Below are 18,596 nucleotides of genomic sequence, written 5' to 3'. Positions count from 1 at the left end.
TAAGTATATTTATGGTAAATGTGTGTGATCATTTATATACATACACACATATATACATATAAATTCCATTCCATCTGCTCCAAATGTTGCAGCCCATCCTATGGGGGGAGGGGGAATTGGTGTTTTTGACAAAGCAACCAACACTTCTAAATAACATCATTAGCACACTCAGGCTCTGACACTGTGACTGGTATTATTATATATATATATATATATATATATATATATATATATATATATATATATATATACATATATATTATATAACCTAGTACGGTCGTCACTGGACAGTTATAGTTAGGGTCGTGTTTCCATAAGAAATGCATCTTTAGTGTTGCTAATAAGTTTGGCGTTGTTTGTTGACGCTCCATAAAACTTTCCAAAAAAGTGCTCTTTAATGCCTAGTTGTGCATGGAAAGTTTCAGATTGATCCATCAAGCAGCGCAGAAAAAATGGGGGGGGGGGTCCCAAAACAAATTTTCCCCATTCATTTTCCCATAGGAAGTTTAAACACAGCTTAAGCTTAAACTGCTGAACGGATTTACACCCAATATGGCAGAAAGGTAGATCTATGTCCAGAAAGAGTGCTTTAAGTGTTTTGGTGTATATCTGTTCAGTAGTTGTAGAGCAAATAATGCTCAGAAGCTTTGCATATCCTGTGATGCAGATGCTCAACGAATAGAGACAGATCTCAAACTGAGATAGACCTGATTGGCTGCCACCACCTCAACCATGAAGTGGCTGCCATTTTGGGACTCGGGACCCAGTCTTGAGTTTTTAAAAATAGAATGAAAAAGTGACACAAGGGGACAGGGTACGAATACCTTGACCCTTCCCCCTTAAGTCTGGTGGTGGGGTCCCACTGGGACTCCACTTGAGGCCAAAAATGTTTTTTTTTTTTACATTTTGCTGAAGATTTGATCAGGCTCCGCAAATCCATGGCAACATTATTTTACAAGACAAATGTGGTCTCCCATGCTTGTTTTTTTAAGCCCTCCCGGGTGGGCCAGGTCCTGGGGGCAAGAGATGTTTATATTTTGAGGGATGGGGGCACGCATGGCTGCTGTCCCCAGGCCAGTTTGGTCCCGGGGACCCCATCCCCCAGGTCCCGGTGCAATTTTCTAGGGAAAGGGGGCAGGTTGCCCCCTTCACTAGATGATTTTTTTGTCCCCAAGGTCCCCATCTCCCAGGGTCCGCCACATGTTTTAAGGGGAGGGGGGCCGCCCCCCCCCCCTTCCATAGCCATTAATTACCCGGGGATGATGTTATCCTCTGGAGCTGGCTCAAATGCTATGTCCTGGGGAGACCATCCCCAAGCCATAGCAGTTTCCCAGCCAGCAGCAGCATGGGCAGGAAAACCTGTGTTTGCTTTCGCTTGGTGTGAAAATATCTAATTCTCCTGCCAAAAGAGAGCAAACACCAAGTCAGCTCCCAGTGGGTGGGAGCTTCAAAAATGATTCCACCCTCTGAGAGAGGAATTTTGATCTGCTTCCCAGCCTGCACTGATGTGGACAGGGAAACAGATCTAAATATTGTTCCCGCCCTTAGGGAGCAGCATTAGGAGCTGCTGTTCATGCAAGTGGGAGCAATGTCAGCTCCCGCTTGATGCGGGGAGCCAGCTGGGGCCGCAGGGGTTTTGGGGGTTCTCCCCATGGCTCCCAACAGGAGTATGGTGGGTGCTGTAGGTGGACACCAGGGCACCAACCTTTTATTGTGGTCCCTGGGCCAAAATAGGCCCCGGATGGGGGCCGCATGCCCACTTCCCTTAAATATCACTCTGGGCCTTGGAGGATGGGGTCTAAAGGGCCAGGCCTTGTGGTCAACCACCCATAGCTCAGGGCCGAAATCCATGCGCACTGTGAGGTTGGCAGCCTTTACAGGGGGCTTGCCACAGGGCCTGGCCACAGGGCCTGGCCCCAGGCCAGGCCTTCAGGCCTACTGCTCACTACACATGGCCAAAGTCTGTGCACAGCATGGGGTTGGCTGCATGGAATTTACATTACATTAAAGAAACGCATAGAAAATCACTACAAAAACCAAAGGTTAAAGTAACGTTATAGTTAGGTGAAATGTTCAGTAACAGTGTAATGTTTTAAACTCTAGAAACCACAGAAATTCACAATATTTATCTCAAGCAACTATAACTTGGGCCTTAAGGTAGCAATAACTCACGCCCATGTCATGCACTACTAATTACCTCACATATTACAACACTCATGACATCTTCTATTACATCATTGGTAATATCACTGCAACATTTGCAGTGAAATGATTGATGAAGAAACTGTGCATGGCAATGGCGCAAGCTATAGTTACCCTAGGGCATGAGTTATAGTTACATGAGAACACTAGAACTGTTGAATTTCTGGGGTTTTTAGAGTTGAAAACCTTATGTTGTTACCGAACATTTCACCTAACTATAACCTTGCTTTAACTTTTGCTTAATATAATTTAGGGCTTAGAGGTGGGTAAGGGTATTGGGTGGTAAGGGTGTTTTGTTTTTTTTTGGGTGGGTAAGGAAATAGGATGGTAAGGTTACAAAAAAGGGGGTTGGGGCAGCTCCTCCCAAAAGGAAAATATATTTTTTTGGAATATTTTTCAAAATGGAGGGTGTTGGAGGGCGGGTCTTCCCCAATCAAAAAAAAAATAGTGATATTTAGGTCGCCACTAGGTAGTTATATTTAGGACCTAGTTTCTATACAAGGAGCATTTGTTTGTATTGCCTATAACTTTGGTGCTGCTTGACGAATCTCCACAAAATTTTCATAACTTATATTTTGCTAAGTTCAGCTTCTGTCTTCCAAGTTTCTGGGTGATCTGTCAAGCGGGGGCCGAGAAAAAGGGGGGTCCAAAAACACAGTTTTCCCATAAGACCATCAGACATGCCTACAGCCAGAACAATTGAATGGAATTACACCAAATTTGGCACAAAGCTAGATTATGTTACGCAGATCACACTTTTTGTGATTTGCAGCAAATCTGTTCAATAGTTTCAGAGACATTTAAGGCCAACAAATATAGATATATAGGGACGCGGATCCTTCTCGGAACCAACTGGCCCTGTGATGATATCTGATTGGCTGGCAACACTTCAGCAAAGAAGTGATGGCAGCCATCTTGGAACTCGGCTTCAGCTGAGTCCCAGAAAATAAAGGCAAAAAAAAAAGAAAAGAGGCCAGGGTAGAGTCACCCTGACCCCTCAGCCCTGGTGCTAGGGTCCCCGAGGGACCCCAGCATGGCTAAAAAACATTTTCTTTTAAAGAAAACATCAGAAAAATCCACAGATGGATCAGCAGATTTTTCCAAGATTTGAAATAAAAAACGCACTCTCCTGCGCTTTTTAAATTTCCCCTGTGTGGGTCAGGTCCCGGGTGCATCATAAAGGAGGGGGTGCACTAATAAGCCACCACCACCCCAGGGCAAAAATGTTTTAAAGTAAGGTGGGGAGGCCTGATGTCCTCCTCTACAGCCCCGGCGACCACCACCTCCCCGGGGCTATCCATTTAATTAATGCGGGTGGGGCCTGTGGCTCCCAAGCGCCCCGGGGACCATCACCCCCTGGGGCTACTCTTTATTTGGAGGTGGTGCGCACCCCGCTGCCTCTATGGGACCCGCAAGCCCCGGGGACCACCATCCCCCTGCGCTATTCTTGTTGGATCGGGCCGCACATCGTTGCTCGTCGAGCCACTGGTGGCCCTGGAGACCACCACCCCTCCAGGGCCGGCTCCGGCTATCCCGGTAGTGCCAACCCTGGGGACGTAGATGTTTGGTGTGGCTTTGTTGCAGCACTGCAGCTGGGTGACAGCCATGAGTCCGCAGACTTGAATATGCATTGCCATTGACAGACAAGGACATTTGTATACTGTCTTTGTTTTAAGGCCATACTGGCCATCTGGCGTTTCCCTGGGAGGCTAGAAGGGTGGGGGGGGGTGCGGTTTTGTAACTAGGGGCTTGTTTTGTAGCAGTGCAGCAGTTTTAAAAGCCCCATATCCAGCAGTTTTCAGGCAAAAATAAAACTGTCCAGATAACTCTTGTGATTAATGCAACTGCAGGAGATAGATCAGAGTTTTGTCTGGTGACAGTTTTGACTCATCTATGTTTTTACTCATCTAAGGTTGACTAATCTAAGGTAGTGCAGAGAGTTAATATGCCTGCTGAAAAGAACATGAACCATGCAGACCACAAAACAGTAGTTTATCTTCATAGTTCAATGGTTTGTTGCTTTTGTCACAAAGATCCATTTTAGGTTGAGCATAGCAGTGCAAGCTCTGCTTTCCCCATGTCTTGGTCTCTATATGGGCTTCTGACTATGCCCACCTCACACCCATCACTTTCACTTGTTTGTGGACTTGCCTTTCAAAAATCCTTTGTTATCATTAGTGTAGAAGGCTGGCATGGCTTATAGTGGGTACCAATGGTACTTACACCTTGTGCCAGGTCCAGCTATCCCTTATTAGTAGATTAGTAGTGTTCTAGCAGCTAAGGCTGATATAGGTAGCTATAGCAGAGCATCTTAGGCTGAACTAGGAGACATGCAAAGCTCCTACTATACCACTTATATCATATAGGTACTATATCATAAGACAGACAATACTCAGAGTTACTAAAAATAAAGGTAATTTATTTTAGTGACAATGTGCCAAAGATATCTCAGACGATATACTCCCTTAGGAGGTAAGTAAAATACACAAAATATACACACAAACCAAAATCAGGTAAGTAAAACAGTCAGAAAGTGGTGCAAACACTGTAGAATACAATAGGATGCAATAGGCCTACGGGCAAAACAAACCATATACTAAGAAAGTGGAATGCGAACCATGAATGGACCCCTAGGCTAGTGTAGTTTGTAGAGGGTTGCTGGGAGTGTAAGAAAACACTAAGGGTATCCAAGATACCCCACCCCAAGACCCTGGAAAGTAGTAGTAAAGTACTACTATTTCCCCAGAAACAAACTAAAGTCGTGATAAAGGATTTTGCAATGACCACAACAGACTGCAAAGCACTGAAGATGGATTCTTGGACCTGAGGACCTGCAAAGGAAGGGGACCAAGTCCAAGAGTCGGGAAAGTGTCTGGAGGGGCAGGAGCCCACTAAACCCCAGATGGAAGAAGCTGAAGATTCTGCAACAACGAAAGGTGCTAGGAACTTCTCCTTCGCGCAGAAGATGTCCCACGAAGTGCTGGAGGATGCAGAGTTGTTTCCTTGGCAAAATACCGCAAACAAGCCTTGCTAGCTGCAAGAGTCGCGGCTGAAGAAAAAGGGTGCTGCCCGGGCCCAGGAAGGACCAGGATGTCGCCACTTGGGAGAGGAGACAGAGGGGGCCCTCAGCAACGTAGAGAGCCCACGCACAAGCAGGAAGCACCTGCAGAAGTCCTTGAACACAAGTTCAAGAAGTCTGAAAATGGCGGTCGTCTCAACACTGCAAAAGTGGGTCCCACGACACCGGAGATCAACTCAGGGAGCGGAGCATCGCAGGACAGAGTGCTGGGAACCTAGGCTTGGCTGTGCATGCAGGATTTTATGGAAATGTGCACAGAAGCCCTTGTAGCTGCAGTTCACCTGGGGCACAGGATTACTGTCTGGAGAGGGGAGGCAAGGACTTACCTCCTCCAAATTTGGACAGTTGGACCACTGGACAGTCTGGGTCACTTGGGTCCACCACCTGTGTTCCAGGGCCCACGCTCGTCAGGATAAGAGGGGTCCCAGAATACCGGTGACGCTGAAGTTTGGTGCCTGCTGGAGCAGGGGGAAGATTCTGCAGACCCACAGGAGATTTCTTCGTGGATTCCAGTGCAAGATGAAGGCAGGCAGCCCCCAAAGAATGCACCACCAGGAAACAGTTGAGAAAGCCGGCAGGATTAGGCGCTACAATGTCGCTGGTAGTCTTCTTGCTACTTTGTTGCAGTTTTGCAGGCGTCCTGGAGCAGTCAGCGCTCGATCCTTGGCAGAAGTCAAAGAGAGAGGTGCAGAGGAACTACCTAGTCAGGTAAGCACCTATCAGGAGGGGTCTTTGACGTCACCTGCTGGCATTGGCCACTCAGAGGCCTCCAGAGTGCCCTTACACCTCTGTATCCAAGATGGCAGAGGTCTGGGACACACTGGAGGAGCCCTGGGCACCACCCATGGGGTGGTGATGGACAGGGGAGTAGTCACTCCCCTTTCCTTTGTCCAGTTTCGCATCAGAGCAGGGACTGGGGGTTCCATAAACCGGTGTAGACTGGCTTATGCAAGGAGGGCACCATCTGTGCCCTTCAACGCATTTCCAGAGGCTGGGGGAGGCTACCCCTCCCCAGCCTTCAACACCTATTTCCAAAGGGAGAGGGTGTAACACCCTCTCTCAGAGGAAATTCTTTGTTCTGCCTTCCTGGGACTCGGCTGCCCAGACCCCAGGAGGGCAGAACCCTGTCTGTGGGGTGGCAGCTGGGGTATCTGCAGAGAAAACCCCAGAGAGTTGGTTTGGCAGTACCTGGGTTCCATAGTGGAGTCCCGGGGTGCATGGAAATGGCTCCCTAATACCAGATTTGAAGTAGGGGGGCACTTCCATGATCTTAGACATGTTACATGGCCATATTCAGAGTTACCATTGTGAAGCTACATACAAGTATTGACCTATATGTATTGCACGCGTGTAATGGCGTCTCCGCACTCACAAAGTCCGGGGAAATGGCCCTGAACTATGTGGGTGCACCTTTGCTAGTGCAAGGGTGCCCTCACACTTAGTAACTTTGCACCCAACCTTCATCAAGTGAAGGTTAGACATATAGGTGACTTATAAGTTACTTAAGTGCAGTGACAACGGCTGTGAAATAATGTGTGCATTATTTCACTCAGGCTGCAGTGACAGTCCTGTGTAAAGGTTTGTCTGAGCTCCCTATGGGTGGTAAAAGAAATGCTGCAGCCCATAGGGATCTCCTGGAACCCCAATACCCTGGGTACCTAGGTACCATATACTAGGGAATTTTAAGGGTATTCCAGTGTGCCAATTGAACTTGGTAAAAGTGGTCACTAGCCTATAGTGACAAATTTAAAGGTAGGGAGAGCATAAGCACTGAGGTTCTGGTTAGCAGAGCCTCAGTGACACAGTTAGTCACTACACAGGTATACATTCAGGCCACAAACTATGAGCACTGGGGTCCTGGCAAGCAGGATCCCAGTGACACAGGCAAAAACAAACTTGCATACAAGTAAAAATGGGGGTAACATGCCAGGCAAGATGGTACTTTCCTACAATTGGTAAATGCTTTACGTTTATCCCTCCTGTTTTGTTACCGCCTTGGCCATTGACCCTGTTACATGGATAATTGCACAATTTCCGATATGTTTTATGTGAGCAAATTTCTTTTTCCTTTTGTGTGTCTCCTTCGCGCTCATGCTCATGGGGGCCATGGCGCTTTGAATTGGCTCGCTCATGTCAACTGTTTTACTTTGTATGTGCAAGAAAAGTCCAGTTAGGAATTTACAACACTAATAGCTCTAACTCGTTTTTTTTACTTTGTTTTCAAACTATGGACAATGTATAACAAGAATTTTCAATGCAACGGATCTTGCATTTGCTCGAGTTAGAGCTATTAGTGTTGTAAACTCCTAACCGGACTTTTCTTGCCACACAAATTAAAAGAAAAAAACACAGCGTGATCGCACTATGTAAAATGCAGCACGATCATGCTGAAATTAAAAACGGAAAAACCGAGCACGGTCGCGCTATGTAAACCCCAATGCGATAGCGCTGCGTGGAAAATAAACAGATAAAGTAGTCCGGAAACCTTGCTGAAAACATCGAGCCTCGTATGTTTTTAGTAGTTTACCGGTGCTGTGTAGGTGAGCTAAACACCGGAAAAGGCATGACATATGCATGCCTTTCACAAATGAAAGCAAGAGGATTTTAAAAGGCAAGCCCACGAACCAATGAAAGTGACTGACGTGACATGGGCGTGGTTGAAAGCCCAAAGAGAGATTACTACAGGGGACGGGGTGCTTTGCACTCACCCCTAAAAATTATCTATTGCTGTGAACCAAGCTCAAGTAGTTGTTGGGAACAGGAAACCTCAAAGCCTGAAGGTGTGCCTATTGTGTGCTTAGTATTGAACAACATCAATGGTGAATTGAGTTCATTGACTACTCTTGTTCTTGTGTAGAAAAAATAAACAACTTGGAATGTGACTAATATTTTGTATTCAAAGCTACTGAGCTTGGAAGAGAAAGAAAAATATTTTGATATCACCTGTCAATATAAAGCAGAGCAGGATGGTGCCCCAAAACCACGCATTACCACAGTGCAGGTAGGATGGAGATGTTTTGCTTCAAGCATGTTCATGGGGTGAAATGCAGAGTGTAATGAATGGTATCTGTGTGACTTGTGTCAATTATTCTTTGGATCTGCTGCATACATTTTATAACTTTCTTTATGAAAATGTTGTACGAAAATGTTGAGGCAGTTGATTTTTTGTAAGGTCTGGCTTACCACGACCTTTTGTATTTCCTTAATTCCAAAAATGCATACATTTACTATTAGTTGAGTCAATTGCATTGATTTAATCGGCTTTGGAGAGATGAAAGGCTAAGTACATCCTGCTGCTCTTCAGGCTGGCCACGGATCTCTGCAGCAAATGCATTTGGGACACACTTCAGTGACACAAACCATTCAGTGTAAAAGGTCATTTATTTAGGACAGGATTGTAACAATAATGCATATCCTTAACTTTCAACAAGAACCCAACTTTAATAAACCCACTCTTTAACATTTCCTCGCTCATCCTTTAACTCAAAACCCCGCATTTTTCGCTTCCATTCCCTTATACACTCTCCTTTCCTTTTCATGCCCTACTTGCTTTGTGCATCCCCCACACTCTGATCCTTCACTTGCTTGTTATTTCCCCTGGAAGGGTGGCCAAGCCCGTTCTTACTGTCCACCCTCCCCCATCTACTGCCATTCAGCACAAACCCAATTGGTGTTTTGCTGCCCCACCAAAAAGAAAAAACACTACTGCAACCTGACTTTCTTACTCCAGCTCTCTGGGCCATATCTTCTCTCCCCACAAATTTCCAACCAGTAGCCTAAGATCTGTCAGGTAATACGCATTCCCCAATTCGGACAGGTGCACACCATCCGCCCTGAAAAGTGCCTCATCCTGCTCTGTGATGTCCTCATGCTTTAAAATTTTTATACCATGGGCCCAACAGAAAACCCTCATAGCTCGGTTAAGTTTCTTTCGAGCCCGATCCATGGCTCCATGTTTGATGGCCCCTCTCCACGTTCTTCAAAGCACAAACTCAGTCCAAACCAAGCATGTACTGTGTAACCTCTGCTTCAGTAGCTCCAAGTCTCTCTGCATGTGTTGCAGTAGTGTAAGCCCTGACAGTCTCACAAGATCATTTTCACTCAGATGAATCAGGAGCAAGTCAGGACAACCCCAGTTCGGCAAGCTAGAAGTTATGAAAGGAAGCAGATTTCCCCACCTCATGCCGCTTTTGCCCCACCAAAAAACGTCATGCTGGTTACTCGGAAGTCCCAAAGCCCGTCCGTAAATCTGCCTCTCTGCAAACTTTGCTGCCCAATGGATAAAGGAATGGCCGACCAGTCATGTGACCATCTTGTCCTTCTGTGGACCGGACACGCATCCTGTAAAGAAACAAACTGTAATAATGGTTTCAAAAACTGTTCCCACACCCCAACTAACCCCAATGCTGTCCCTGACTAACCGAAAACAGATGCAAAACCAGACAAGCCCCACATAATGCTCGCAGTATCTAGACTTCCATCTTCCTATAGCCCTGATCCTTTCCCAGTCCCAATTCAAGTGTGCCGCTACAGTAGCCGCCCCAATCCGAAATGAATGCGTGCCAAAATCGAGAGCTTTGTGACCTGTCTACCTTAGAGCCATCCTTAAAACTTGCAGAAACTGGAAACTTGTGAGCTTAGCACCAAACCTATGTATAAAAATTCCATTCTCACTTGATTCACCCCGCACACCTCGGAAACTCAGCCATTCCAAAACCGGACAAGCCGCCACATTACCACCTTTTTCCAACCACACCCATTTGCCTTTCCCTAACTGATCAGTCTTGGATCGCCTGAGCCAAATTCCCAAATGCTCCCCATGCAGACAAACCTCCCTGACCTGCACACCTACCACTCTCCCTACCCCCAACAGCTCGAACACTCGAAAGGCTCCAAAAAACATCCACACCATGCATAACCGGAAAAGTGCAAATTCGTAATCATTTGCGTAACACACTGGCAAAACGTGCAACAATTCAAGCAACAATTCAAAAGTAATGGGCTCTCTTGCCACCCTACCCGAAACTGATCTGACCCTACCCCAGCCCTTCAGCATCTACCCCAACAAATCATCCCTAGCTGGGTCATAACCGAAAAACAACTTTCCGTGAAAAGAAACCCCTGCCAATTTACCACCAATGGTAGGGGGGGACAGACCATCTTGTATCATGAAAAGCACAAAGCGCAACACGCGCAACTCAAGCTCTGTAGCATTCTGTAACCAAAAATTGCCCGAAAACAATTCAAAGGATTGAAAATCCAACCATGCCAGTTGGTAACTCTGCAGAGTGGATTCCGCTAAGGACATCTCCCCCAGCCCAGTGATCATCATGCCCCCACTCCCAAATGTCTGCCGGGACCTTAGTCTTGCTCTGCTCCTGCTGCCAGGCTGTGAAAACTGTGCCACTGGGAACGAGACAGAAATCTGCAATCTTGTTGTATGCCCCAGGTATGTGAGCAGTTCTGAAAATAACATTTAATGACAAGCATCTAAGCATGAACTGGCACAACAAATGTAACATCCTAAGGTCCCTTGCCCTCTGCCTGTTGACTAAATCAACAACTGTCATGTTGTCAACCCGAAGAACCACGGACCTGTTAGCGAGCTCATGCCTGCATACTGCCAAAGCCACCAGGAGTGGGAAAAATTCAAGAAAAGCAATGCTCCTCCCCTGCTGCAACCATTGTCTGGGCCATGCTTCTGCGCACCACCTTCTGTCCCAAAAAAGCCCAAAACCTGAGGCTCCCGCCGCATCTGAAAAAATGTGTACCTGCCTAAATGTATCTATCTCACAGAAAAACATGGAGACACCATTAAACTGTGTCAAAAAGGTTTCCCACACCTTGACATCCTCTCTCAAACCTACCGACACACGTATCCTGTGGTGTGGCAGTACTGCTCCAGAAATAGCTAAACCCAACCGCCTACAGAACATCCTACCACCGGACCACCCTGCAAGCGAAGTTAAGGTAACCCAGCAGCTTCTGTGCTGTGCGCAGATCAATCTTGTGCAATACATGCACGGTTCCCAAAAATTCCAGTATTTCCTCCACCTTAGGTGCTGGTAATGTGGCAACTAAAGCGTTTGCATCCAATACAGTACCCAAAAATGTCAGCACAGACTGTGGTCCTGTTTTCTCGGGAGCAAAAGGCACCCCCTCCTGTTGTGACAGCTCCTGACAAGCAACCAGAGCCCTCCCACAAGCCCCGAAACTGGCTGTTCCCACAAAAAGAAAATCATCCAAAAAGTGAGTCACCGTACGATGCCCACTCCGTTTGACAAAAACTCATTGCAGAAAAGTACTGAATGCTTCAAAAAGGGCACAAGAAATGGCGCAACCCATTGGGAGAACCCTGTCAACTTAATTACCCCATCAAATTGCATACCCAACAAATCAAAATCCTCCGGGTGTATGGGCAACAGCCTGAAGGCTGATTGGATGTCGCATTTTGCCAACTCCGCTCCCTTGCTACACCCCCTGACCAATTTGATGGCATAGTCCACAGATGCGTAGACAGCTTTATTATCCTCTGGTGCAATGAAATCTTTAACAGAGGCACCCTCCGGCCATGACAAATGATGAATCAGGCGAAATTCACCTGCCGTCTTTTTCGGCACTACTCCCAAAGGGGAGATCATAAGGTCCGTACTTGGCCATTCATAGAAAGGCCCTGCAATTCTGCCCAAAGACACCTCTTTAGCCACCTTGTCTTTTACCACTTGTGGCATCTCTCTGCCCACCGCCTTAGTCGCAGACCCTGGTAACTGACCCGGAAACCCTCTCGAAAACCCCACGCTAACTTACAAGCCGTGGCCTTATCTGGGTAGCTATGAAAGCCTGGGCAGAAGAGCCCCCAGCCTAATTGGCGTAGGAGCCCTTTGGCGCAGGAGCGCCCTGCATGCCTCTTCCTTTGGACGCTCTCCATTGCTCAGCTGGGCTGGAGAGGGAAAAACATTGTGTGACCAGGTGTCGGCCCTGGCACTTGGAGCAATCATGCTTAAACTTGCAGGGCTGTCTGGAACAGAAGCCTTTATTAAAGTTCCAACAGGCTTCTGTTGTGGGTACTGGGGTTTGTTGACCCACACCTGCCCCTCCTTGGGCGGGACGGGCCTGAAAAGGCTTGTAAACCACTGGCAGGCTGCTTGCGGTGTGTGTAGACGCCATGGACTGCGACAACGCCATCCACTGCATCCAGAATTCCGTCTCTACATCTCCCCAAAGCTTATCAGGATTGACACTCTTCCTTGCCCTGAACTCCTCGTCGTAACTCAGCCAGGCAAAACCCCCGAAGTGCATCTATGCTTTCCTTCTAATATCCATGTATTTAAATAGCGCTATGGCCCTGTCTGGGAACTTCTCACAGTATATACAGGCAAAAATCAAAAATGCCGAAGTCCAGTTATCCATTGTAATTGGGACTCTACGCGATAACTCCCAAACTTCTTCCTTGGAGCCCACCTTGGCTTGTATGTCCCTATGTAGGAGCTTAAGGACATCACATACTCATGCTCCTATATCCTAGCATTTGTTTTATCTGCTCCTTGCGAACCCAAAGGCAAGGCCAGACACATGTATGGAAGCCGCTTCTTGTGCCTTCCCATCCTTGTCTTCAGACCCCGTAACCTCCCCAGTAGCCTTGCTTCCAGATTCCCTCCCAGACGTGGTATCTGCGTCTTTAGCTTTTGCACTGTCCCCACCTTGCAGGACCTCTACTGCAGGTGTGTCATGAACCGTAAAATCGCCTACCCCTATAGACTTATGTGTACTGGCACCACTGAATCCAGAACCATCCCCCCAAACCGACCACCATTGCCCCTTACCTCCGCCTTGTGCCCCCAAAGGCTGTGAAACCTTCCGTGACCTGCGACCACGTGCCAGACATTGCCGCACCTCTTGTGGTTCGCCACCAGACATACGATCCTGTAAAATGGAAACAGAAGAAGGGGTTGCACCGCTCCTGCGCCCTTTCCCCCTCCCTTTCCTGCTGCTCACCTCTGCCTCCCGAATCTCCCCGTCGTCCCATCATCCATCTCCTCATCATAATCAAGTTCCACCACATCCTCCTCATCCATCTCCCACCTGCTGTCAACACCACCACTCATCAGCATATTATTTGATTAATCTTCCTCTAGACCCTCATGGCGCACACCATCTCTGCGTTGACCCCAATCCTGCAGTGTAGAGAAAGCCACGAAGACCACTCTAATGCTACAGGCCAACGTTCAGAGACCGTGTTGCACCCCGTTGGCATCACCTTCTTTCTGACAGACTTACACACTGACATTGTCCGTCCGCGCCCTTCATGGCCGTGTGTGCCACTTGTGCTCATCGGGCCACTCAAAACTCCTCTGGCCGCACAAGCCTCCTGACCCCTCCCCACCTCTACCTGCGGTACCCAAACCCAGCTACCCCGACCTTGTGCCTGAGGCGGAGGTCCCATGCTTTCCAACCCTTCAGCTGCCCTCTTTAGCTGCCTGCCTCTTGTCCCTGCCCTGTCCCTGTCTCCACACAACTGGGCCCACCTCTCTTCTGTCTCTGCCACTATACTTCGCTGATCTTGTATTCTGGCCTCCAGGTCCCATGTCTCACCCAAGTCCAACCTGCCCTGCCTGGACCCCCCGCAACTCTGCCCTGACTGGCAGCACTCCGGCCCCCCACCGCCTTCCTTGCCTGCCCATTCCTTGCCTTAGCCTTGACTGGCCCACCCCCTGTCTTACCAGCACTCTTGCCCTTCTTTTTCAGTGGGGGCCCAGAACTCTTTACTATGGCTGTGCCATCCTTAGGCAAAGAAAGGCCCAAAGGGACCAGCTCTATACTGGGCCCAGACCTTGAGCTCCCTGTTCCCCAACCAGTACAGGCCCAGTGACAACCAGCTGCTCCTGACTGTCCCAAGGGCCCCCCTCAGCCTGCTCCTCTACCCCCATGTCCTCAGCTGGTTCTCCCTTCCCCTACCCTGCTTCACCCTCATCTAACTGGCTTAAGGGGGTGGACACACCTCGCAGCTGCCCCCCGCTGTTTTCTTGGGCTTTTTAGCCCTCTCAGGGGACACACAGGCGGCAACTACAGCCGCTACCCGGCCCGACGCGCTGCACGTCGGCCGCATCATGCCGACCCAGGCCTGGTCAAGTACACCAGGCCTGAGTAAATCGGCCCGCCTGGCTTCGCCTAATACGCGAAGCGCGGCCCTCACTGCCTCAGCGTCGTGGCTTGTTGCCATGGCGCTGACGCAGAAATGCTAGTAACTGCTTATCTGATCTCGGCAGGGCCGGAGGCCAATGCTGATGCAATTAAACGATAAAAGACTTGCCTTCGAACTAAAGAATTCCTTTCCCTCAGGGACCGACCAAATTCCGAAACCGGGTGATGAGCGGCGTGGAAAGAGGCTGGTCCCTCCCCTCACACCCCTTTTATCCCCCCTCCCTTAGTTCCACCCCACCTACCTATATCCAATCCTGTCTGGGCGCGTCACTTCCCTTACCCCGAACTTACCCACGGGGAGACTAGAGTGGGTCTTTCTCTCCGCGGGCCACTCCAATCTTGCTGAGCTACATTCACAGGCACCTGAGATGGAAAGGAAGCCATTGAGTGGCTCCGGCGCCTCTGATGATTAAAATGGGGCCTGAGAGACACCGGAAAAGGACACACATGGTCAAGACTGACTCACTGCTTCCAGTTTCCTGAAAGGCATATCCGCCTCTGCTTTAATAAATGGACATTTTCCTTTCGATCTGGCCCCAAGTTCCTACACACACCATCCAACTTCAGCAACCTACAAAAACAATGTAATAACAAGCTTTGGCAAAGCCGATAGAGGTGTCTTACATTTTGAGCCCTGGGTGAAACATTAAAAAAGCTACGACAGTGTAAAAACAAAACAAAAATGGCTGTTTTCAGTATACAATGCATATGTGAGATTGATACATTAAAGTGAGATGATTTAAAATACTTTTAGATGTCAAGTAGTCCCTAATGGACTGCAATGTATGCACTGCATCGGAAGGAGAATAATACACAAAACTGACAATAGCATAAGGTGAGGAACAGGAAGACATCCCATGCTGGCAAAGAACCTTACAAATACTTGGTGTGCAAAATATTTGAGCGAAACGTCAAACCAAATTTCGTTTAAGCATTATCCATTACTTCTTGTCCATTCCTAAAGGTTGAGTAATTGCTGAAACCAGAATTTCATGTCATACCGGAGGTCACTGCAATTATGCTATTCAGCAGCCTTTTTTGGCATAATTATGGATTTGCCACATCGTTCTCATTATCCATCATCTGCTCCATAACCTGCAGATTTTAACAGAAGAATTTGTTTCCAGCTCAAACAGATCAAAAGTTACTAAAAACGCAGCAAAGTGGGGTCACATGTAGTGGAAGGCCCTTTGCAAATGTTAACAAGTCAGCTTTCCCTTCCTTTTTCCAGTATTTTGTTGTTGAACTGGTAGCAGTGAGGGGAATTCTTTGCTGCATATAGAGGAAGAAGGTAGATGGAAGTGCTTTATTTATATGGAGGGCCACTGGAATTTTGTGACAGAGAGGACCAAATTATGCTGCAGGGTTGAACAATTTATATGGCAAGAAAAGTCCAGTTATGCATTTACAAAACCAAAAGCTCTAACTCAAGCAAATGCGAGACCTATTGCATTGTAAATGCTTGTTTTACTGTGCAGTTCATAAAATACAATCCCAATCTAGCACAGTGCCAACTGCACAGTACAGGTTAGAAAGTTATGGTTTTCCCAGTCTTTCATTATTCTAATGTTGCTAGAATGGTTTGTATGGATAAAAATAAATTCTTAATAATAAAGTCAACCCTAACTACTGTGTTACGATCTAAATCCTGAGCACCCTTACAAAATGCCTTCCAGTACAGATGACATGTGAATCCTCTACCTTGTTGTCTCATTTGTCGTATGTAACATTTTCTATACACTGATTTACACATGTGTGATTCATTGTCTCTGTGTATGTGCGTGATGTAAAGTGCTCAGACATCATACACTGGTAAGAGAGGCGCTATAAAACAAATGAAATGCATGTGAGAGAGGGGCTACGGAGAGATGAGAGGCACTGTTAGAGGGTGATGGTGAGGGAATCATTGAAGAGCCCCAACAAAGATTGTCATATCCTGGTTCACTGTAAGACCATCATTTACTATGCTTTAAAAACGTATACAATTGAATATATAATGAAAAATGTGTTGTAGAATGCACAATGTTTGACATTTTTCCTAGATTTTCTTGTGGGGAGAACCCTCTCCCCAAATCCCCGTTGTAGTCATCAGGCTCACTCGATGCACTCGCTTGGATCCACCCTAAGAAGCTGGTCTGACAAAGTTTGCCAGGACTGCTGTGAGTTTCCAGTCTGGCCCTGGTTTGTTTGTATCTTCATCAAACCCAGTAAGCAAACCCAACCGAAAGTGGCTGACGACTTTCTGTAATTCAGTAGTTATTGTGCTCCAAAGTTGTGCTACCATGCAGCAGTCTCATGACAAATGTTAAAGTCATGGGGTCCGATTTTGTGCTCCTAAGTTCAATGTAAGTGTGCAAATAGCATGATTTCCGCTTTAAATTTACGTTTGAAATTTACAAAAAGAGAATTTGACCTCTTTTTGATTTACACACACAAAACGGTGATGTAATTGTATTTGGGACAGTCACGGCTCGCAGCGCACGGAAGGGGCGGGTCGGTACGTGCAGGGGGGGAATAAAAATTAAATGAAAAAAAAAAAAAAAAAAAAACACTTACCTTGCTCGCCGCTGCTGCACCTCTCCATCCGCTTATCTTCAGCAGGCACAGGATCCCAGCCTGCCCTGGGGCCAATCCTGACTCTGCTCAGAGCAGCATGATGTTTGGCTGGGAGCGCCCAGCCAGGGCACTCCCAGACAGACTGGGAGCCTGTGCATGCTCTCGCCAGCCTGGCAACACAGTGCCAGGCTGGAGAAACCCTACTTGCACATATGTGTTTTTCCGGCCTGAAACATAGTTTATTATTGTTTTTTGGTAAAAGGTTTGCAGCTGCCACTGCTGGGGGAGGGGGGGGAGGGGAAGGCGACCCTCCTCTGCCCTGATGGAGGAGCTGCCCCTGATTTTGGAGTAATTCTGCTTCCTTCAGTGGGGAATGTGGTTCCATGGCTGGCATGCAATGGAAACCTTTTGAAGTATGTATTCACAGACATATTAGCAGGACCCATTTCAGCCCTGGGTGCAGGTGGAGAGACTCAGGGTACTATTTAGAAAATGGTGGATGACCCTTCAGCCTGCAGGTCAGAACATTTTATGGCCACCTCTGCCTGAGATAGAACCACCCGCCATTGTTAGAGAGCCTACCTGGCTTGAAAGGAACTCTAAAGCCATTAGTGGAGCCGGTGGTGTGACGGTGCACTGGAGGCAGAGAACTTTCGCAGTACAAAGTTTTTTTCTAGGAGCCAACATCCAAAGAGGCAGATTTCTATTGAAAAGCAAACATGGATTACCCTCATATGCTGAGAGGAGGGTGGGGAGTTCAATTCAAAGGGGTCATTTCTTTTATTTCCTGCTCACAGCTCCAGGTGTTTTCTTGCTGTCCTGAAAGGGAACAATGTACCGCTTATCTGCATTGGCCCTGTGGTGGCCTGGCCATCTATGGAAGGTTTGCAACAGCAGACCAAGCTGAGTCTACACAATGGCACTTTGCCCACCTCTAAATGGGGCAATCAAATCACAGGTTTAGCTGATGTGACATTGGACACTTTTGACTGACTCTTTGCATCTGCCAAACTATAAACATGACTCCCTTACTCTTTGCAAACAGGCTGAGCATGGCAAGGAAATGTCCCCAAAACTGGGTAAGAAGTTTCCCTTCAGAGAAAAACATTTTGCCTGTAAACAAAATTAATTTTAAGATGAAATGCACTTTTGCTGAGCATTTAAGCATATGCAAACGTGCACCATGTACATTTATACATGTGTGAATGTGGACAATACTTAAACGATACACTGCGACTTTCATACCTCTCTAAGGAGTACGAAGTTCACAGAAATGTCATAAATTTACTCCAAATGCATTTTTAAAGCTGTTTGGGTATATTTATATGTTTTGTGAATAGGTCACAGATTACACATACTTGCAGTTAAGGCAGTTATTGAGCACATCACTGTGGTTAAATACAATATTATCATGAACTGATTATGTCTGAGTATCAGCCTGGTTAGGACCAAAGGCACATAAGTGAGAGAGTCGTGTCTTTTAGCTCACTTCTGTGTGTGCATAACATTATTAATATTATACAAATTAAGGCCCAGATTTACAAGAATCTGGTGCATC

This window comes from Pleurodeles waltl, chromosome 9 (assembly GCF_031143425.1).
Source record: "Pleurodeles waltl isolate 20211129_DDA chromosome 9, aPleWal1.hap1.20221129, whole genome shotgun sequence".
NCBI lineage: Eukaryota > Metazoa > Chordata > Amphibia > Caudata > Salamandridae > Pleurodeles > Pleurodeles waltl.
Note: the sequence above shows the minus strand (reverse complement) of the source record.